This window comes from Bison bison, unplaced genomic scaffold (assembly GCF_000754665.1).
Source record: "Bison bison bison isolate TAMUID 2011002044 unplaced genomic scaffold, Bison_UMD1.0 scf7180017864471, whole genome shotgun sequence".
NCBI classification, from domain to species: Eukaryota; Metazoa; Chordata; class Mammalia; order Artiodactyla; family Bovidae; genus Bison; species Bison bison.
Genome location: NW_011495032.1, coordinates 27,517,725 through 27,541,967, shown reverse-complemented (window position 1 = coordinate 27,541,967; position 24,243 = coordinate 27,517,725). Strand labels below are relative to the sequence as shown.

The 24,243-nt window shown below is 40.3% G+C and overlaps 1 protein-coding gene across 2 annotated transcripts in view; it reads right to left on the bottom strand.

Moving 5' to 3' along the window:
- PARD3B (par-3 family cell polarity regulator beta) overlaps positions 1-24,243 on the bottom strand; it is a 1,088,076-nt gene that overhangs the window by 610,675 nt on the left and 453,158 nt on the right. The gene's annotated exons all lie outside the window — the stretch shown is intronic.

Here is a 24,243-nt window from a genome sequence, read left to right as displayed (position 1 = left end):
ACCATAACAGAGTGAGTGGCTTAACTACTCTGCCTGCAATTAGGCTAAAAATAATTTGTTTCATACACAATTGACCACTATATAGGAAACTCTCCAAAAATCTGTGACTTAAAAATTGCTCTTATAAAAATTAACTTTATGTTTGTGTGCCTCTAGAGAAAAAATAGTAGAAATGCAATTCTCTGTTTATCAATACTCTGAAAGTAATTCAAGCTATCACAGTTTAAAATAACATTTTTCATACTTCATTCTATATGGTACAGTTACAAAAAGTCAATCCATTTTGAAGTTATTTACAGATCTGATTTTTCTATGTGCTTTATCATCCTTATTCTGTGTACAAAACATAGAATTTCTAACACCTTTCACCCTTATTCAATTATAATTTGTTTCTAAAAAATCTTATTTTATAATAAGAAATCAACGTGCTACTGAGGATGAAACACTATGCCAAAAGGTATAATAAAGTCCAAGTTCATGTTCCATTATTTATTTTTTATTAATAGGTATACTTAACTACATTATTCTCTACCTCCATCTTAAACGCCTCCTGTTAAGTCACTTAATTTCTCCTTTGCTGTCTCCAATGAATATTTTTAAATAGGAAAGTGACAGAGTTTTAAACAATCTTTCACTTGGCAATTTAAAATATAATTTTTAAATTCTCAACCCCATTCAAAGGTGACTGTCTGGAACAGAGAGAGTTACAGTTTAAAAACAAGGGACGACACATTCCAGGGTATAAGAGTAAGCAAGTAATCAGAAGCACTGAAGATGATTTGAGCAAATCCTTGGATGCATATGGAGCTTTGCTGGTGGCTCAGATGGTAACGGAGAAGGTTATTGCACACCACTCCAGTACTCTTGCCTGGAAAATCCCATGGACGGAGGAGCCTGGTGGGCCGCAGTCCATGGAGTCGCTAAGAGTCGGACACGACTGAGCGACTTCACTTTCACTTTTCACTTTCATGCATTGGAGAAGGAAATGGCAACCCACTCCAGTGTTCTTGCCTGAAGAATCCCAGGGACGGGGGAGCCTGGTGGACTGCCGTATATGGGGTCGCACAGAGTCGGACACGACTGAAGCAACTTAGCAGCAGCAGATGGTAAAGAATCTGCCTGCAATGCAGGAGACGTGGGCTCAATCCCTGGGTTGGGAAAATCCCCTGAAAAAAGGGAATGGCTATCTGCTCCACTATTCTTGGCTGGAGAATTCCATAGATAGAGGAAACTGGCAGGCTACAGTCCATGGGGTCACAAAGAGTCAGACATGACTAAGAACTAACACACTTTTTGAATGTATGTAATAGGGTAGAAGGCAGACCTTGTAAGCCAAGCTGAAACGAGAGAGAGTCAACTATATTCAGTTTTATGTAAATTCCTGGGGTGGGGGTGCAGAGTTTAAAATATAACATCTGCTTGAAGGAGTTTACTAAAGATTAGACTCTTAAAAACAACAATGTGAGGACAGTGGGGAGGACCTGGGCTTTGGATTAAACAAACTGAACTTCACCTGTCCTGGCTCTGTGACACTGGACTGCTCTGTGACACAGGTTCATCATTTAACACCTGGTGATAACACTGCATCACAGAGCTGATGGAAAGCTGAAGTAAAATAAGGCATGTATGAGACACTCCACTGTCTGACAAATAATTTTTATATAGGAATCAACCTCCTCCCCAGATATACACACATGAGAAAAAGGAGAGTATAACACTTGTTCTTGTGAGCAATGTTACCTTATCTGCTTGAAAAGCTCAACTCCCAGTAGTCAAGTGAATTTTCTTGGGATACTATGTAAATGAAAATAGTAAAACATAATTCTCTGCAAAAACAGGTATAGCCTTATGAAAGAAATTTAAGCTTTTAAGAAAAAAAAAAGTTGAGGTGGAAAGGAATTTCAAAAGTGGAAAAGAAGTACCACTCATTGGTGATTTTCAACTAATTGAGATAAGACTCATTACATTTCAGATGCAAAAGCCCTCAATTCAGCTCAAGGAACAACACCATGCCTTGATATCATAGTTTAAAATGCACTGGCTGAAGAGCCAAATAAAATAAGAAATACTAAGTACTTTAAAGCATAAAGTGTTTATACAACTTTGTTTCTCTATTCAGTTAAATATTGGAGGCCCCACTATGCATCAACCTTTATAAGAGGTGGATAATCATTAAGATGAATAATCATGGTGCTCACTCTAGGCATATCTTTTAAAGATGGGGATGTGTGGGCAAAAAAAAAAAAACTTCAGTATACAGAAAAGTGGGTCTCAGTGAAGTGTTAGGGGCGGTATGTATGCCTTATTGGAGAATTGATGCCAATGAACAAACAGTGCAGACTGGGTCAAGTCCCATGCTAACTGGCCAGATGCACAGAGCATAATGGAAGCCAAAGAGACAGCCACAGACAAGCAGCATCCCTCAAAAGAGTAGAATTCCTGATCGGGTGTGTAGCTGCTGGTAACTCTGTCCTTACAGGACAGAATACTGCCACATCAGGGAAGCTCAACACTTTTTGGATCATTGTACTTCTATATTCAGGGCTTATGGGACATTCAGGAAAAAATTTACACACTCATTCACTGTTCTTCCCCTTAAGAAGATGGCTAGATTCATCATGCTCTCCTAGGCTTAGAGTGAACTAGCACTGGAGTTGGTTCCTAGTTGTATATGAAGAGGGTGCATCTTCCAGTTCTTAAGCAATCACCACTTTGAAGATGATAAATGCAAAATTCAAAGAATTAGAGGTGATTGTCTAATGTGCCTTATAATACAATAATGCCTTTAAACTGTGGTGCTGGAGAAGACTCTGGAGAGTCCCTTGGACTGCAAGGAGATCAAACCAATTATTCCTAAAGGAAATCAACCCTGAATATTCACTGGAAGGACTGATGCAGAAGATGAAGCTCTAATACTTTGGCCACCTGATGCGAAGGGTCAACTCGTTGGAAAAGATCCCGATGCTAAGAACTATTGAAGACAGGAAGAGAAAGGGATGACAGAGGATGAGATGGTTGGATGGTATCACTGACTCAATGGACAAGAGTTTGAGCAAGCTCTGGGAGATGGTAAAGGACAGGGGAACCTGGTGTGCTGCAGACCATGGGATCCCAAGGAGTCAGACACGACTGAGCGACTGAACAACAACAACCCTTATAAATATAATTATAGCAAGTCAGAGAAGGGTCATCTAAGCATGTTTGGGTAAAGGAATTTTGAAAGAGGCAGCAACTAGTTAAAAGGCTCAGCTTGGTACATCAATGAATCATACAAGATACAAAGGCCAACCCAGACTGAAGGTGTTATCTATATAAACACAAGTTGCTGTCTCCTCAGTATAAATGACATGCACACACATCCCTGGGGGGATTTTTTTTCCCCTGTTTAGATAGATGATTTGCTTGGAAAGAAATCAGCTTAAATGCCAGATGATGTGTTATATATGAAATTCTGTTTATAGAGTTTTGAAAGATGTCTCAGAAAGATAGGCAGTTACAGAGACTGAAACCAAGATCCAGAAGAATCATCCATATGATGATGCAGTGGGCAGAGAAAACAAACAGTGGTTTTAAATGTGATCTCCAATGTCAAATATCACAAAGGCACAAGTTCAAAATTGTATGGTGAGTAGGAGCCGGGATTTATTTAAGAATGGTTAATGATTCTCCTGAGCAAAATCAGAAGTACTTGATTCCAGGGCCATTGACACCTGGAAAGCTCTGGGGGTCCCAGTTAAGGTGCCAAGAAGGCTTTCTGCAAGAACTGGGGGGCCCCAAGCATGGAGAGGCTGGGAGGGTAATGTGAAGACGGTAAAGAGGGACTCAGTGACCACAGGCAAAAACAGAGTGAGCAACTAGAAGACACAGGAGAACTTAGCAACGACTCCACATACAAAGCAAATGAGAAGGAGTGTCCAAAAGAAACCGAAAACTATGCTTATATTTATTCCTTGAGGAAGGACAAGCAAAAAGGAAGTTTTAGCAATTGCTGTGATTTGTTCCAGAAAAAATCCATCACCAAGAATCTTGACTTTAGCCCATCGAAGTTTTGAATGATCTACTTTTAATTTAAGATGTCTTGACATGCATGAGAAATCGAAGATGAGATTTTTCAGTTGGGCATTTATAAAGGTGCATATGAAGTTCATACTAGAAATAGTACTGGCTTCCAGAATGACTGACAGAGACAAACATGAGGTAAAGCGAGGAAAAGAGGAAGATCAGCACACGCCAACCAACAGCACTGCAGGCAAACCGATGAGAAAAGCAGGGTTTTATGCTCACAGAGTCTTCGGAGTATCTCCACACTGTGTCTAGAATAACATGTGGTTAACAAAGCCACAGAGGTGAGCCTAGAGGAAAGGTGGGGTGGTAGGAAGAAGAAAGGAGCTGAAATTAACATAATAAACTGGTTCTGTAGAAATAGGGGTAAAGGCTGGTTTTGCAGAGGTTGTTTCCCTTTGCTCTAAGATATTCAGTTCAGTTCAGTTCAGTCGCTCAGTCGTGTCCAACTCTTCGTGACCCCATGAATGGCAGCATGCCAGGCCTCCCTGTCCATCACCAACTCCCGGAGTTCACTCAGACTCACGTCCATAGAGTCAGTGATGCCATCCAGCCATCTCATCTTCTGTCGTCCCCTTCTCCTCTTGCCCCCAATCCCTCCCAGCATCAGAGTCTTTTCCAATGAGTCAACTCTTCGCATGAGGTGGCCAAAATATTGGAGTTTCAGCTTCAGCATCATTCCCTCCAAAGAAATCCCAGGGCTGATCTCCTTCAGAATGGACTGGTTGGATCTCCTTGCAGTCCAAGGGACTCTCAAGAGTCTTCTCCAACACCACAGTTCAAAAGCATCAATTCTTCAGCGCTCAGCCTTCTTCACAGTCCAACTCTCACATCCATACATGACCACAGGAAAAACCATAGCCTTGACTAGACGGACCTTTGTTGGCAAAGTAATGTTTCTGCTTTTGAATATGCTAAGATATTACTTCTGTGCTATTGAATTATTGGTCACAGAAACACCTCATTTGAAGAAAGAGAATACATTCTCTTTCCAATGCTACTGACATTTAGGATGACAAGATAAATATAAAGGGGGAAAATGTTATTCAAATACACCTACATTGGTGTGTGTGTGTTAGTTGCTCAGTCATGTCTGACTCTTTGTGATCCCATGGACTGTAGCCCGCCAGGCTCCTCTGTCCATGGAATTCTCCAGGCAAGAATAATGGAGTGGGTAGCAATTCCCTTCTCCATGGAATCTTCCTGACAAAGGGATCTAACTCAGGTCCCCTGTATTGCAGGCAGATTATTTGCCATCTGACTACCAGGAAGCCCTAAATTGATAAATATTAATATTTCACTTTGATGATGAAAATGCATTGCAAATGGTTAACCTTTTTAAGGGCTTAAAAAGAGATAAATAGGGGGAAAAAAGGCTCTGCCTGGTAAGCAATATTAATAGTATGTTAATAATATTAACAGGATGCGTAAATTGCATCATGGTTGCCTAGATGCTAATTATCTTGTACTATGACACTTGTTGAGTGCATTTGACATTACAAAATAGAAATGTCCTTCAAACATACAGTGACGAGAGAGCAGGTGTTAGGAAATCAGTACTTCAGGTGCCCCTGGCATTGTGAGCCCTCCAGGAGGGTTGCATCTCAGAGTCCAAGGTTTCCTGGTTAACTCAGGAGGTATGTTTGATAAGCTATACCCAAGGCCCATTCCAGATCTGAAAAGAGATAGTTCTGTGATTTATATAGCCAATAAGGAAATTGAAGTCCAGAGAAATTAAGTTCCTAAGTCTTTTGGACTTGATTTCTGCTCCCATTTTATTCACTTGACATTTTTCCATTGCAGGGTCACACCTCCATGTGGGTGAGTGCGTGGAAGTAAGAAGAGCGGTGTCTCTTCAGTGCGGTAGCAATTCTTTTCATCAAAAAAAGTCAGCAGATAGGAACATGTGGATAGGAAAATACAGAAAAAAGGAAAGGATGCTGGGAACTGAGTGACTAAAAGGCAAATAGCAACCCATATCACACAGCAAGTTGCTGACACCATGAGTCAAGGCCCACCAACACATGTCACAGAGGGCACGGTCTCTCTAATAAATGATCTAAACATTCTTTTCCTATTAACCATACAAATAGATTAAAAAAAAAAAAAAAAGATTAGTGGGAATTCCTTGTTGGTTCAGTGGTTAGGACTTCATGCTTAGACGACAGAGGGCATCGGTTCAATCCTTGGTAAGAGAACTAAGAGCCCCCAAGCCATTTGGTACAAACAAAAAATAAAATTAGATTTAAAAAATAGTGCAAGTGGCACATTATTTGTTTTTGGAGGCAAGCAGATTGTGTATGTGTGTTTATGGGCATGAGATAGGGCTTTTCAACTGATGCCTAACAAACTCCCCTGAACTGAAATCTGGAGAACCATTTAAAAAAAAGAAATTCATAATGCTATCAAACTGATCACATGGACCACAGCCTCGTCTAACTCAATGAAAATATGAGCCATGCCGTGTAGGGCCACTGAAGATGGATGGGTCATAGTGGAGAGTTCTGACAAAATGTGGTCCACTGGAGAAGGGAATGGCAAACCACTACTTAGGTATTCTTGCCTTGAGAACCTCATCCACAGTATGAAAATGCAAAAAGATAGGACACTGAAAGATGAACTCCCCAGGCCAGTAAGTGCCCAATATGCTACTGGATAAGAGTGGACAAATACTCCAGAAAGAATGAAGAGACAGAATAAAAGAAAAAACAACGCCCATTTGTTGACGTGATTGGTCATGGAAGTAAATTCCGATGCCGAAACAAACAGTATTGCATAGGAACCTGGAATGTTAGGCCCATCAATCAGGGAAATTGGAAGTGGTCAAACAGGAATTGGCCAGAGTGAACATGGACATTTAGGGAATCAGTGAACTACAATGGACTGGAATGGGCAAATTTAACTCAGATGACCATTTTACTACTACTGTGGGCAAGAATCCATTAGAAGAAACGGAGCAGCCCTCATAGTCAACAAAAAGGGTCCGAAACGCAGTTCTTGGGTGCAACCTCAAAAACGACACAATGATCTCTGTTCGTTTCCAAGGCAAACCAATCAATATCACAATAATCCAAGTCTATGCCCCAACCACTAATGCTGAAGAAGCTGAAGTTGAACAGTTCTATGAAAACCTACAAGACCCACTAGAACTGACACCCAAAAGAGATGTCCTTTTCATTACAGGGGACTAGGGATACCTGGAGTAACAGGTATATTTGGCCTTGAAGTACAAAATGAAGCAGGGCAAAGGGTAACAGAGTTTTGACAAGAGAGCTCACTGGTCACAGCAAACACCCTCTTCCAACAACACAAGAGAAGACTCTACACATGGACATCACCAGATGGGCAATACAAAAATCAGACTGATTATATTCTTAGCAGCCAAAGATGGAGAAGCTCTATACAGTCAGCAAAAGCAAGACCAGGAGCTTACTGTGGCTCAGATCTTGAACTCCTTATGGCATAATTCAGACTTAAATTGAAGAAAGTAGAGAAAACCACTAGACCATTCAGGTATGACCTAAATCAAATCCATTACAATTATACAGTGGAAGTGACAAATAGATTCAAGGGATTAGAATCTGATAAAGTCCCTGAAGAACTATGGAAGAAGATTTGTGACACTGTACAGGAGGCAGAGATCAAGACCATCCCAAAGGAAAAGAAATGCAAGAAGGCAAAGTGGTTTTCTAAGGAGGCCTTACAAATAGCTGAGAAAAGAAGAGAAGGTAAAGGCAAAGGAGAACAGGAAAGATATACCCATCTGAATGCAGAGTTCCAAAGAACAGCAAGGAGAGATAAGAAACCCTTCCTCAGGGATCAATGCAAAGAAATAGAGGAAAACAATACAATGGGAAAGACTAGAGATCTCTTCAAGAAAATTAGTGATACCAAGGGAACATTTCATGCAAAGATGGGCACAATAAAGAATAGAAATGGTATGTACCTAACAGAAGCAGAAGCTATTAAGAAAAGGTAGCAAGAATGTACAGAAGAACTACATAAAAAAGATCTTCATGACCCAGATAACCAGGATGGTGATATCACTCACCTAGAGACATCCTGGAATGCAAAGTCAAGTGGGCCTTAGGAAGCATCATTATGAACAAAGCTAGTGGAGGTGATAGAATTCCAGTTGAGGTGTAAAAGATGATACTGTGAAAGTGCTGCACTCAATATGCCAGCAAATTTGGAAAACTCAGCAGTGGCCACAGGACTGGAAATGTGGGTTTTCATTCCAATTCCAAAGAAAGGCAATATCAAAGAATGTTCAAACTACTGCACAATTGCACTCATCTCACATGCTAGCACAGTAATGCTCAAAATTCTCCAAGCCAGACTTCAACAATACGTGATCCATGAACTTCCAGATGTTCAAACTGGATTTAGAAAAGGGAGAGGATCCAGAGATCAAATTGCCAACATCTGTTGGATCACAGAAAAAGCAAGAGAGTTTCAGAAAAACATCTACTTCTGTTTTATTGACTACACCAAAGCCTTTGACTATGTGGATCACAACACACTGTGGAAAATTCTTGAGGAAATGGAAGTACCAGACCCCCTTACCTGTCTCCTGAGAAATCTGTATGCAGGTCAAGAAGCAACAGTTAGAACTGGACATAGAACAACAGACTGGTTCCAAATTGGGAAAGGAGTATGCCAAGACTGTATACTGTCACTTTGTTTATTTAACTTATATTCAGAGTACATCATGAGAAATGCCGGTCTGGATGAAGCAAAAGCTGGAATCAAGATTGCTGGGAGAAATATCAATAACCTCAGATATGCAGATGACACCACTCTTATGGCAGAAAGCGAAGAAGAACTAAAGAGCCTCTTGATGAAAGTGAAAGAGGAGAGTGAAAAGTTGGCTTAAAACTCAGCATTTAGAAAACTAAGATCATGGCATCTGGACCCATCACTTCATGGCAAATAGATGGGGAAATGGAAATAGTGCGAGACTATTTTGGGAGGCTCCAAAATCACTGCAAATGGTGATTGCAGCCATGAAATTAGAAGACACTTGCTCCTTGGAAAAAAAGCTATGACCAACCTAGACAGCACATTAAAAGTAGAGCCATTACTTTGCCATCAAAGGTCCATCTAGTCAAAGCCATGGCTTTTCCAGTAGTCATGTATGGATGAGAGAGTTGGACTATAAAGAAATCTGAGTGCCAAAGAATCGATGCTTTAGAACTGTGGTGTTGGAGAAGACTCTTGAGAGTCCCTTGGACTGCAAGCAGATCCAACCAGTCAACCCTAAAGGAAATAAGTCCTGAATATTCATTGGAAGGACTAATGCTGAAGCTGAAACTCCAATACTTTAGCCACCTGATGTGAAGAGCTGAGTCACTGAAAAAGACCCTGATGCTGGGAAAGACTGAAGGCGGGAGAAGGGAACAACAGGGGATGAGATGGCTGGATGGCATAACCGACTGGATGGACAAGTTGAGCAAGCTCCAGGAGTTGGTGAAGAACAGGGAAGACTGGCATGCCGCAGTCCATGGGATTGCAAAGAGTTGGACACAACTGAGCAAGTTAATTGAACTGAATGTCTGAATAGCAGTGAAATTTATGGCAAAGCCCCGAAAAGAGATCACTTTCACTATAGCAGTGCCTGAGTAGGTCTTGTGCCCAACCTGTGATGAATGCAGCAGCTGTGACATGCTTTCAGATACCGTGATGGAAAAACCACATGAGAGAAACCAAGTCACATTTTAGTAGAATTTCAATTTTCCAAATACTTCAGCCTTAAATATCACTCCATTAACAAAGTGACTCCCAGTATTGCCATAAAAGAAAAAAGAAGTTCAAGTTGATGAACAGCACTGTTTTTCTTTCCTTTTGGATTGCAAAACCTAAAGTCTGTTCAACACACAATGCGACAAATGCAAGCAATTCACAGAACTGTCTAGTGACACAATAGTTATGAATGAGCAGACACACGATAAGATATTTTTAGTATTTAGAAAGCTTCGATGAGAGTAACATTTCTATAAAAACAAGTGAAGGTTTTTGTAACTGACTTTTATTGGGAATTATACTTTTCTCTGAGGATGCTTATACCTCTGACTTGAAGTATATCATTGCTGTATTCCTGAGGGTATATGCTTTTTCTCATATTGAAGTTTTCACATTTTATCCAGCTGATATACACCAAACTATAGTTTTTCATATCGTTAACCACATGGCAATACCAAATTTCTCATGTTATTTAAAGTCAATTAATGCCATGTCTTAGGCACTAAGTCTCTCACGCCATGTATAAAATCGTATGTAATTCACTAATCAGATAATTCCATTTTCATTGATAACTTGACAAATAGGAAGTCCTCTTTTATGGAATATATTTGAAAATGTAGTGTAGAATTAAAATTCCTATGCTAGTAAGACACAGACCTGTAGCCATTTTACAGATTACAAAAATATGTGTGTGCAGCTTCATGTTTATATATGCTAAACATTATTTAGACAAAAAACATTTTGATTACCATGCTACGGCAAGGACTGTATTATCTTTTCATTCAATATATAAAAAATAATATCATGTATTAAGGACTGTCAAAGATTATGCAGTCAAATTTGTAGGAAAAAGTGTAATAATTATTTTAGGTATTGATTAATATGCAGCCAATTAAATATCATTAATAAAATATTTTTCATATTATCTTACATCTTTAGTATATTAGCTTTATTAATTTTTTAAGATTGTTGTGATTTTTTTCCTTCATTTAAAATAAGCAGTCCTTTATATTTTTGTACATAAAATGTATGTTCCTTTTCTTAAATGCAACCTTCCCAAGTTTTTTATACTGAGAGTCCCACAAAACGTGGTTCTGCTTCTGCGCCTTTTAGGGTATGTCACATACTGTTTTGTATTATGTATAAAGTTGTATTTTGTTTCCCGTCTCCTCTTAATGTATTCATCTGACATATCTTTACTGAATGCCTAAAATATACTAAGCTGTCTTCTAGGCATTCTGGCTACATCAGCACAGAACACACAAAGGTCTTAATCTTGCAGTACATGTAAATAGCTAGAGGGAGGCAGATAATAAACACACACATATATAAACGTGGGCATTTAAGTTAGGGATAAAGCAAGTTCTTAAACAGGAATATGAGAAGAGAGAAAGTGATGGGGAGGAGAGGAAGGTAGGATGACATTATATTGTAAGCGCTCAAATAGCAAGCAACTCAGCTTAGACAACCATGTAGCAGGCTGGGTACTTACCAGACGCCTGCTGAATTGAACCAAACAGAGCGAGAGGAACAAAGATAACTTCTAAATTCAGAAATCTTTGGGATTCTAAGATGTTTCAGACCAGGGGGCTTTTTGGTTCATGAAAGGGGTCTGTGCCCCCAGTAAGTAAATAAATTACTATTGTCAGGGTTGTTTCCTTTCACCTAACACATTTTTTCCCTCAGCATCAACATTTACTTTAAAACAAATACTATTCGCACTAAGGCAGCATGTTATCACCCGTGCAATTTAATGATAAATGACCATAAAAGTGACATCAACATCAATGCTAAATAATTTCAGTAGAGGCTCTGAAATGTTAATTACACTCTTGTCAGTTACTGCAGTTTATAAAGGAATCTATTGCCTGGTCAGTTGACTTTTCAGTTTTCTACAGTTTATAATCTTACATACTTGATATTTATGAAGTTAAGCTATCTTCATAAGATTTATGGCAACCTATGGGAAGGGTAGAAGGAAAATAGTTGAGTTTACTTGAAAAGGTTCTTTAGGAGAGTTGACTTTTAAACAGAATTTTGAAATGCATAGCATGTATGAAGTAATAAACTGGTATAAAATGATGACTCCTACTTATAGTAGGCAGTGGGGCATATGACTTTAGAGGCTAGAGATGAGCCTCCTTGCATGGATACTAATAAAATTTGCTCAGCCTGAAAACAGGCATGAATCAAACAACTAGAGAAGAAAGTGACTGAGTGATCTGGTTAGAAGATCATTCCTGTAGGAAGGTCTTAAACTGGGATAGTTTTAATTTGATCCAATTTGAAAAAGACTAAGGCTTCCAAAGAGAGCCAATCTATAGCATTTTATTCAAGTACTGAAGAATTGATTAAAATACATTTTGGAAAGACATTTGTAGCTTATAAATATATTAAATATGTTGACTAAAAAAAGTAAGTGAAGTTATATTTTCCAAATGGGTTCTTTAGCAATTTCCTTATAAAAGCCATAAAGTGAATTTGGATAAGTGTTCAGTGGAGGGGGTTTGGGTTTGGGAGGATTGTTTTCCTCAGCAGGGAGCACATTTGGGATGGTTCATTAGGGCAATTATATTGGTCTGCAGGAAGTGTTCATGGAAACTTTCTTTTGTCCTAGATTTTAGGCCAGGGCTCCCATTGAGTTGAAAACAACCTCTGAAAGACCACTTCACCAGTTCTTTACAAGATGCTGCTGCTGCTGCTGCTGCTAAGTTGCTTCAGTCATGTCCGACTCTATGCGACCCCATAGACGGCAGCCCACCAGGCTCCCCCGTCCCTGGGATTCTCCAGGCAAGAACACTGGAGTGGGTTGCCATTTCCTTCTCCAATGCATGAAAGTGAGAAGTGAAAGTGAAGTCGCTCAGTCGTGTCCGACTCTTAGCGACCCCATGAACTGCAGCCCACCAGGCTCCTCCGTCCAAGGGATTTTCCAGGTAAGAGTACTGGAGTGGGGTGCCATTGCCTTCTCCGCTTCACAAGATGAGTAAGGGAAAAATCAAGCAATGCCTTCAGGCCACTGAGCTGCAGTTGCAAACAATTACCGGCAACATCAAAGTAGTAAATTCAAATCACTAAGTCCTTCATGATAGATGAGAAACATCCACAAGTCAATTTTAGGCATCCTGGGCACACATCTATGTGATTTATCAGCTATATTTGAAACCTTTGGTCGTTACATTTTATTGGATCATTCAAAGTTCCTGGAAGGACTGGAAAAGGTGGGGTGCTATGGAGTCACTGTTATCTCTTAGGAACATTCAAAAGATAGTTTTATGCCAATGCCTATGTGCCCCAAATGCTGTCTGCTGTGTGGTAGCAAAGGGACCTGATGCCTCTCTTACTTCCTCTGATGTGGAAGGCATAGTTTCTACTTAATAGCACTTAAAATTCTAAACAAGACTCAACTGAAGCTCAATCCAGAAAACACAGAAACTGGGCTCCCCTGGAAGGGAGCATGTCTAATAAAAGTGCCAGAGGAAAATCTGACTCTCTTCTGTCCTGTCCTGCATGGAGACATTTCCAACATTTGTGACTGTGGTTTTAGACCTCCCTTGCTGACCCATAGTTACTCCTGGAGCCCAAGGATCAGCCGTGACCTTGGGCACCTTTTACCTTATGCATCCGGTAGCCAGGGGTCATATTCTACTCATCATGTGGAACTGGCTCCAGCTGTCCAAACCTTTGTGACCTCACATTAGGCAACTGAAATCTAATCCACTTGAAAGTACCCTGAAGACCACCCAGGTGTTTCATATGGCTGCTGTCTTCCTACTAAATAGGTCCATTACACAAGCGGGAGCACATTTTACCAGCAGACTAATTCACCCAGTGGCATAGCGAGGCAGTGATCCACGGACCATTATTGACTTTTCTGTGTAACTCCTGGTATTGTGTAACATGCATCAAAATTCAAAGGCCGAAAGTACAAAGCAAGATTGTGTTTCTATGATTCTTCAAGACAAGGGGCAAACTACTTTTGCTAATAGTATTAAAGCCCTAACCTCCAAGGAAAAGATATCTGAACACAGAGGGCTCGCTAATCCTAAGTATGGGAAATACAGTTTGGTTTAAATTTAAAGTATTTTCTACAAATGTATTTTTGAGAGTCACAGGAATGACTGGGTTTCAATCACATAAAATAATTGGCCAAAGACCGAAAATCTAAGACTATTATACGTGACAGAAAAAGTAAGTTTATATCACTATTTTTTTTTTACAAGTCCTAAGAATAAACCATATTATGCCAGACTGTGAAATGTTTATTAACTTGAAGGTGATACCTGTTTTATCTAGCTTATATCACAAGCCCATGATATCGATAAATACTGTATTATATTAGGTTTTTGTTGTTTAGTTACTAAGTTGTGTCTGACTCTTTTTCGACCCCATGGACTGTAGCCTGCCAGGCTTCTCTGTCCATTGGATTTCCCAGGCAAGAATCTGGGAATGGGCTGCCATTTCCTTTTCCCAGGGATCTTTCTGCCCCAGGGATTGAACCAGTGTCTCCAGTATCTCTTGAAATAGCAGGTGGATTCTTTACCACTGAGCCACCTGGGAAGCCCTAGTATTTATTATAACTGAATAGCATGAAATAGAAAATAATGAGAAGTCACGAATAGCAAATTAAAGCATAATCTACCAAGATCAGAGGGAATCTGATAACAAAACTTAACAACATAGACCTCCAACCTATGAAAAGCATTAATTTACAGGTGCTGATAAGAGACCAGTATCTAAATCAGCCAGTATTTGAACTTGTCAAATGGCTACTGAGACAAGCCTTCTTTAATCTGAGATGAAGGATCATAATCTCAACTTCAGGTCGTCTCAGGGCAAGCAAAGCAATACACGGTGCTGCTTTCCAAAAAGGCTGACATCGAAAAGAAGGAACTGCCCTTATAAACTATCCATGAAAGATTTGATGCTGTCAGAACTGTCTTTGTACTATGCTTGTCTAGGTCATCCAATAGTTGTGTTATCTATATAGATTAGAAAAGTGCACACACACAGGTTCCTTCCACTGAGGTATTTGGTGTTTGGGCCTCAAAATGAAACACAATGTTTGGCGATGCCGGTGACGTTGCTAAATTGTTTAATGTGTTCCTTCCGTATACACAGGATGTATGATAGATATCTCTTCAATTTGTGACTGTCTTTGGTGTTTGTGTTCTTAAAGACTACCCAACATTTTCACAAAAAGCCCGTGATAGTCTTTGTCCATTGCCCATGGGCATTTTCAAAAGTAGCTTTCTAATGGTCTTTGAAGAGAAAACCCATCAATTTCAGACTAGACTTACACACCACAAGAAAAAGACTTATTACCCAGAAAATGCTGGATTTTTAGCAAAGCTTTGAGAACATATTTCAGGAAGGGGTAAGGAAATACCTTCTCCTTCTGAAAGGGAGGAGTACCAAAGTCACATTACAAAGGGTCTTATGGACTAAGATGTGAGGGATCTGTGATCATGAAGCAATCTACCACAGACTATACACTAATTTCATAAGACTTTATGTTTAGAATACAGATTTCATAAACCCTTATGTTTAGAATAGATTTCGTTTTCTATCTAAAACAAACATATGGTATCAAACAGTCTTTTAAGGTTCAGATTTAAATTAGTTTTAAAGAGATAAAACGACTGAAATAGTTCTGCTATTTGAGCATGCTTAACGATGGCAATATTTATATAAACATATTGGCAGAGGAAATGATAAGTTCCCTACATTTCAGTGGGCCCCTGGTTTCATTTTAGAAGCAACAAATTTACCTAAAACATTCACCATGTTATATACAAATATGGTGGACTGAGTCACTAAGAGACCTTCTTCTGCTAACTTTTCAGCACTCAACAACAATATAATTCTAAATGGCAGTGGTATCTCCTACAGTAAACAGCCTAAGTATTTGTCAATGGCAGCATTTTTTCTTTGTTTACCATATGATCACTGATAGTTTTGTGCAAATATTCAACAAAGAGCCATTAAAGTCTATGTTGCTTTCTCTGAAATTGACCTCAGAAGAATTTCTTGATCCTTGAAAGCAGGATTTTCTGACTCTGTAGGATACAACTAATTCATGAGCCTTGAAATCAATTTAAGGGGTCATAATCAACATTTTAAACCATGTATAGAGAACAATATAGAAAATACTAGACTATTACACATAGTAAAGCTACACTGTTAGAACAGTTAGGCCACATGTGTTTGCTGGGTTGCATTGTAAAATCCATTTTTGTTTTTTCTTTGAGTCATGGTCAAAATTACTTGAAAGGAAAAAACAAAACCTTCTAAATTGGACTGATTGGGAAATCTCTGTGAGATTACAAATTCCTAAAGGAAACACATCTAGCCCAGGAATCAGTCTGATCATCTACTTCTAGAGTCCATATGTTTTTTTGGAGCTTTATAGCCTGTTTAACATTTATATTGTGCAGGCATTTATAGAAACTTGCTAAGTTCTAGGAACTGTGCTAAGTCCTGGGGAAACAAAAATGAGTATGACATAGTCCTTGGCCCTCAAAGGGCTCTGAAGAGACCGACTTATACACAATAACGCATGAGGCAATGCCACTTAAGATATCCAAGCAGTCACTGCAAAGTGCTTCAGGAGCCAAGAAAGAGATCTATATTAATAGGGTTGGAGAGGGCTTCCCAGGAGATGTGACATCTTAGTGGATAAGGTTTTAGTGGGTATTCATCCAGTCATCTGGCTCCCACTACGTTCAAGGTACTAAAGTACAAGCTGAAAAAAGCTTACATGAATAAGACAAGGACACTACATTGGATGAGCTCCCAGCCCACAGGACAGAAGACTCACAGGACCAGGTAAGAAGAGCAACAGAAGTGGTGGGGACCAGGCCCAGAGACTCTACAGACGAAGTGGGGTTATCTCTGCCTGCTGCAGTAAGAGAATGCCTCCAACAGGAAGAGGCATGAGTGGTGGTAGATGATGCTAGGCAGTGGAGGAACGCTCTGATACCCAAAGACGGTCTATATTTTAGACACAGCATAATAATGAGAAGCGAGCACATGCACATTTGTGAACATTTTTAAGGCTAAATGTCAAAACGCTTGGCAGAAGCTAGGGCAGGGCTAGTATTCTGGCACTAGAAGTGAAGCTTCAAAGAGGCAGAAATAAACATAAAATAAATCAGACTTTGGCACTATCCTGCCTCAGGTTCCCATCTTTCATAATTTCCATTAGATTAAAATCAACTCTTTTCATCTTGTACAACCTATAAGACTCTAGGTGACATGGCTTTTTCTTTCACTTGACTCCCCTTCCCATTGCTCGCTACACTCCAGTCATGTGATCTTTTTCTCTCTGGATCTTCCCTGATACATCCAAAGTGCCCTAGAACCTTTGAACTATCCCTCTATTCTGAAGATTCCTCTGCCTTTCCCTCTCCTCTAAACGCAGTCCTCTCAGAGTTCCTTTAACTTGTTTAATTTTCTTTCTCCTGTGACACTATCATTTATGTACAAATAATTAGTGACTGAGCCAGGATGGAAGCTTCCTGAGAGCAGAGACATGCATAGCTTTTTACCACTGTATGCTCAGACTCTAGAACACTGTGTGCACTGCATAGATGTCTGTTCAATGCAGTAAATAATCCAGAGAGTTGGGACAGATGTAGCTTGAGAAAACAAGCAGGAATACAGGTAAGCAGGAACCAAGACTGTTGTTCTGTCTCTAAGTCATTTCCTACTCTGCGACTCCCTGGACTACAGTACTCCAGGCTTCCATTGTCCTTCATTATCTCCCAGAGTTTGCTCAAACTCATGTCAATTGAATTGGTGATGCCATCGATCCTCTGTTGCCCTCTTCTCCTCCTCCCCTCAACCTTTCCCAGGATCAGGGTCTTTTCTAATGAGTTGGCTCTTCCCATCAGTTGGCGAAAAGACTGGAGCTTCAGCATGAGTCCTTCCAATTAATATTCAGGATTGATTTCCTTAGGATTGACTGGTTTGATCTCCTTGCAGTCCAAGGGACTCTCAAGAGTCTTCTCCAGCACCACAGTTCAAAAGCATCAATTCTTCAGAGCTCAGCCTTCTTTATGGTCCAACTTTCACATCCATTCATGACTACTGGAAAAAAACATGGCTTTGACTATATGGACCTCTGTCAGCAAAGTGATCTCTCTGCTTTTTAATATATTGTCTAGGTTTGTCATACTTTTTCTTGCAAGCAGCAAACATGGCTGTAATCAGTCTCTGCAGTGATTTTGGAGCCCAAGAAAATAAAATCTGTCACTGTTCAAATTTTTTTCCTCATCTATTTGCCATTAAGTGATATGACCAGATGCCATGACCTTCGCTTTTAGAATGTTGAGTTTTAAGCCAGCTTTTTCATTCTCCTCTTTCAACTTCATCAAGAGGCTCTTTAGTTCCTTATTTTCTTCGATTAGAAAGTCATCATCTGCATATCTGAGGTTATTGATATTTCTTCCAGCAATGTTGATTCCAGCTTGGGATTCATCCACCTCGGGATTTTGCATGATGTACTCTGCATATAATTTAAATAAGCAGGGTGATAATATACGGCCTTGACGTACTCCTTTCCCAATTTTGAACCAGTTCATTGTTCCATGACTGGTTCTAACTGTTGCTTTTTGACCTGCACACAGATTTCTCAGGAGGCAGGTAAGGTGGTCTGGTATTCCCATCTCTTTCAGAATTTTCCACTGTTTGATGTGATTATTTAACTTATATGCAGAGTACATCATGAGAAACACTGGGCTGGATGAAGCACAAGCTGCAATCAAGATTGCTGGGATAAATATCAATAACCTCAGATATGCAGATGACACCACCTTTATGGCAGAAAGTGAAAAACTAAAGAGCCCCTTGATGAAAGTGAAAGAGGAGAGTGAAAAAGTTGGCTTAAAGCTCAACATTCAGAAAACTAAGATCATGGCATCTGGTCCCATCACTTCATGGCAAATAGATGGGGAAACAGTGGCTGACTTTATTTCTCTGGGCTCCAAAATCACTGTGGATGGTGATTACAGCCATGAAATTAAAAGACACTTACTCCTTGGAAGAAAAGTTATGACCAACCTAGACAGAATATTAAAAAGCAGAGACATTACTTTGTCAACAAAGGTCTGTCTAGTCAAGGCTATGGTTTTTCCAGTGGTCATGTATGGATGTGAGAGTTGGATTACAAAGAAAGCTGAGCACCGAAGAATTGATGCTTTTGAACCGTGGTGTTGGAGAACTCTTGAGAGACCCTTGGACTGCAAGGAGATCCAACCAGTCCATCCTAAAGGAAATCAGCCCTGGGTGTTCATTGGTAAGACTCATGTTGAAGCTGAAACTCCAATACTTTGGCCACCTGATGCGAAGAGCTGACTCATTGAAAAAGACACTGATGCTGGGAAAGATTGAGGGCAGGAGGAGAAGGGGACAACAGAGGATGAGATGTTTGGATGGTATCACTGACTCAATGGACATGGGTTTGGGTGGAATCCAGAAGTTGGTGATGGACAGGGAGGCCTGTCGAGCTGTGCTTCGTGGGGTTGCAAAGAGTTGGACGTGACTGAGTGGCTGAACTGAACTGATGTGATCCACACACTTAAAGGCTTTAGTGTAGTCAATGAATCAGAAGTGTATGTATTTTTTTGAATTCCCATTTTCTATGATCCAGTGAATGTTCACAATTTGATCTCCTGTTCCTCCGCCTTTTCTAAACCCAGTTAGTATGACATCTGGAAGTTCTCAGTTCACATAGTGCTGAAGCCTAGCTTGAAGGACTTTGAGCATTACCTTGCTAGTGTGTGAAATGAGTGCAACTGTGCAGTAGTTTGAACATTCTTTGGTAGGGCCTTTCTTTGGGATTGGAATGGAAACTGACCTTTTCCAGTTCTGTGGGCCCTACTGAGTTTTCCAAATTTACTGACATATTATGTGCAACACTTTAACAGCATCATAATGTAGGATTATAAATAGCTCAGTTGGAATTCCATCAAGTACACTAGCTTTGTTCGTAGTAATGCTTCCTAAAACCCACTTGACCTCACACTCCAGGATGTCTGGCTTTGGATGACTGACCACACCATCATGGTTACCCAGGTCATTAAGTACTTTTCTGTATAGTATCAGAAATATCAACTGCTGATTACAAGGTCAGACACAAACATATATGTGTTGAGAGATGAGAGAGGAGGGATGGGAGATACCCTTGGATCTCAGAGCCAGGTTGGTATGAAACTCAGAGCCATTCTGCAGTTTTTACACGTGTGTTCAACAGTAACCCAGACCATGGATCCAGTTCCATGGAAACCAAGAAACCAATAACATGACATCTCCTTGTTGATTCTCAAGTGTGTAGATAGTAAAACAAAGGTTGAGCATCTAGAAACCAGGCTTCCTGAGAGAACATCTTATCACAAATTCTGTCAACTGTCTCTGAGTATCACTGAAGAAAAAAGAAAACAGAGCATTTATTCCAATTTATTCTTCAAGTGACTGGTGGGAGACACAACCTTCAAGAGATAAAAGTCACCCACGATGTTAGCAGCAATCGGTTTAGCCTAGCAAAAGGGCACAGTGCGTATGTCAAATGGGCAGGTCTGTAGGAGAAACAATGACATTTTTGGCAATGACAGCACTCCAAAAGGAAAACACGGCCCCAGTGAGCCCTTCTAACGGTTGCTGTGAATCACTCTGATTATGAGCCACACGCATGCAATCACTGGCACACAGAAACTCCTGACGAATGGCCATGAGCAGTTTGCCTTTGCTATCTAAGTGTCACAGACTGAACACATTCTTGCCCGACCTAAACTCGGCATTAATACCTGAATCACAGCCTGTGGAAGCTCAATATTCCACTGCTGGGGAGAAGATAAACAGCAACAATACACAGATACAGCCCTTTTTAGTGCTGCTGCTCCAACCAAATGCATTTAATCTTTCTCCTGCATCTGAAAAGTCTGTCATCTTCTGTTGGTATAATGAATGACATTTATTAAATACTCCTGCAGCAAGCCAGTTTCTTGAAGACTTTCCACATTCCAAATGGCAAACAGAATAAATAAATAAATAAATCTTGGCTACACTCAATATCACAAGACACAAAGGTTGCTGGAGGGCATGCTGTTGATGGTTCCAGAACCAGAGAGCACCACATGACCATTTGTGATAACACTCACCTACAGCCTTGAAATAGACAACTAATTTCTGTGGTATGACATATGCAAAATCTGCTCAGGAAACAAATGATTTACTTTATGAACAATCATGGTATGAACATGTGCTCTGTGGCACTTAGTCACTCAATCATGTCTGACTCTTTTGACCCCATGGACTGGAGCCTGCCAGGCTCCTCTGTCCAGGAGGACAAGGCAAGAATATTGCCTACTATTCCAGGCAAGAATAGTAGAGTGGGTTGTCATATCCTCTTCCAGGGGATCTTCCAAACCTAGGGATCAAACCCAGGTCTCCCTCATTGCAGGTGGATTCTTTACCCTCTGAGCCACCAGGGAAGCCCAAGAAGATTGATATGGGTAGCCTATCCCTTCTCCATGGGAACTTTTTGATCCAGAAATCTAACTGGGCTCTCTTATTAAATATCTATAGGAAATTACCCATATCAAATGGTTTCTTCTCACCTCGGTCTGGCACAACAAGTAATTAACATGTTTTATCAGAAAGAGTTGATCAGATGTCTACCTCACCATCACCTCCATTACAACAGGTAGCAAGTGCTGTCATTTGGCAGGGTAGGGTGGGGGGATAAGTTAAGTAGGTACAAGGGAAAAAGAACCCTTGCAGAAGAATGATGTTGATGCATCCATGAGCAAAGCTAAACCTGATCAAGAGATTACCAAGCATCAGCCACAATTCTAAGTGTTTTGATAGTCTTCACAGCCGTTTAAGTGATTCAAAGCTTGATGATGTCTTTTATCTCATTGCATAGCTAAGGAAGTGCTTCCCAGATGGCTATAGTGGTAAAGAACATTCTTGCCAATGTAGGAGACATAAGGGACATGGGTTTGATACCTGGGTTGGGAAGATCCCCTGGAGGAGTGCATGGCGACTCACCTCCAGTATTCTTGCCTAAAGAATCTACAGTCCATAGGGTGGCAAAGAGGCAGACACAACTGAAGCCACTTAGCATGCGCACACACATACATAGGTGAGGAAGAAGGGAAGCTTGGTCCTGGCCACACATCTAGCACACGGTAAGAGAGGATTCAAACCCAAGAAGATACCTTTGAAAGCCTGCACTCCTGTGCCCAACCGCAGTGTGCAGCCTTCCAGGGAAACTCCTAGGAACAAATCAAAGCAGATTCTGCCAGACCCAAGTCTGAGAGATGCTAGTGTAAATAAATCCACACGTGCTATCTTAGGAAGGACAATGCATGCATGCATGCTCAGTCACTTCAGCCGTGTCCGACTCTCTGCGACCCCATGCAGTCTTACTAATCACCTGAATGGTTGAGTCCATTCATGTAAACTTTAAAGGGGGAAAGCCTAAAACCCTCAATTATATTTAATTTGAGTTGCAGAAGAACTATCACTCTATAAAATGCCCTTTTGCAAATATTCCTGGCTGCACTACAGCATGGATTGTCTAGTTATATAGCTGGAGAGCCGTAATTAGGGTGCCTATGAACTGGGAACAAAGTCAGACTCATCGTCATCTCAGTCCAAAAAGAAAAAGGTCACTATGCTAAAAATAAATAAATACATGAAAATGAAACTAAGGTAGATGAATTGGGGAAGGTATAGGAACCAAGACAGATGCAAACTCAGTGACCATGGTTACCAGAGACATCTCTCAGCTTTCTCTTTCTTCCATTTCCTTTGCTGGGAGGCCAAAGGTGGGGAACTATCTAAGCAGTGTCGCTGCCGTGTACAATTATTATTTTAATCGACATTGTGCTGTGTTAATGAGTGCCAACCATGTGCCAGATGGTGTTGAAAACAAAGCCTTTTCTGCAATCCCGCCCAGTGGGATCGCCACCTCTCCTCTCTGTGAAAGTGATCACAAATGTGGTAATGAGCTAACTCCGATGCAACTGAACTTGTAATCCCCTGACACTCTCTGATTGGGCACTGCACCAAGATTTGGCATAGAAAAGGCACCTGGAGTGCTGTCGGATGATCTCTTCAGGGATAATGGACCAGGGAACTGAGCCTGTAATGATTTCATATCAGTTTGTTCAAGTTCAGTTGCTATTAATTGGGTTCAAGTTCAGCTCCAGTTCACACAATCTAAATAAATAGCTGTTGAAACCAGCTTAGTGCCTGGCACAGTATGTATCTTTGTAACTAACAAGATGCAAGCAAAAGAGAAAGATGTGGAGGGACATCTTACATGGATGTTGTCTGGTGTATACAGTCTGCCTAGTATACTTGTGAAGTAAGCGGGCAGGGAACAACACTGTTCTGGCTTGTTATAATTGTGCATGGCTATATTGCTTAACAAATGATGATGTTCTGAAGAACTGAAGCTGAAAACCATTTTAAAGGCAGTAAAACTTGCACATAATTCTTGAGAACAACAGGCAAAACATTGGCTCAAAGTCAACGTGGTCTAAAATCTGGTCTTTCTCTGTATTTTCCAACCACCTTGATAGTTCTAAGATGTTAATTCTATTGTAATCTAAGTCTGAAAAAAAAAAAGTTTTAGATAAATTCATTGTGAAATAGAGAAAAAGAGCAATATTGCAGACGGAAAAAAAAATCTATTTAAAAATAGGGCTTTGCATATTTTATGGGAAAAATCAATCCAAAATCTATTTTGTTTTAGCCCATTAAGATTCACTCTTGGTTTCACGAGAATGAAATTTAAAGTACATTTCTAAAGATCATTTGTAGGAAATTTTGAATGGAGGCATTTTCCAATTCAGTGTTGGCTGGCAAATTCTGATTTCTGTTAGAATTCAGGCACAGACACTGTGTCTAAAAGTGAACTAGTTTGAGAAGATTCTGGCATGGTTATTTAATAAAGTAATAGAATTACACATTGAAGACAATATGTTCAAGTGATATTAAATATGGTATATAATACATAACCACTTTTTGTTGCACAGTAATATACCACGTAAATTTTAACTAATTTGGCTGAATATATTCATTCAGTTCAGTTCAGTCGCTCAGTCATGTCCGACTCTTTGTGACCCAATGAATTGCAGCACGCTAGGCCTCCCTGTCCATCACCAACTCCCAGAGGTCACTCAAACTCATGTCCATCGAGTCTGTGATGCCATCCAGCCATCTCATCCTCTGTCGTCCCCTTCTCCTCCTGCCCCCAATCCCTCCCAGCATCAAGGTCTTTTCCAATGAGTCAACTATTCACATGAGGTGGCCAAAATATTGGAGTTTCAGCATTAGCATCAGTCCTTCCAGTGAACACCCAGGACTGATCTCCTTCAGAATGGACTGGTTGGATCTCCTTGCAGTCCAAGGGACTCTCAAGAGTCTTTT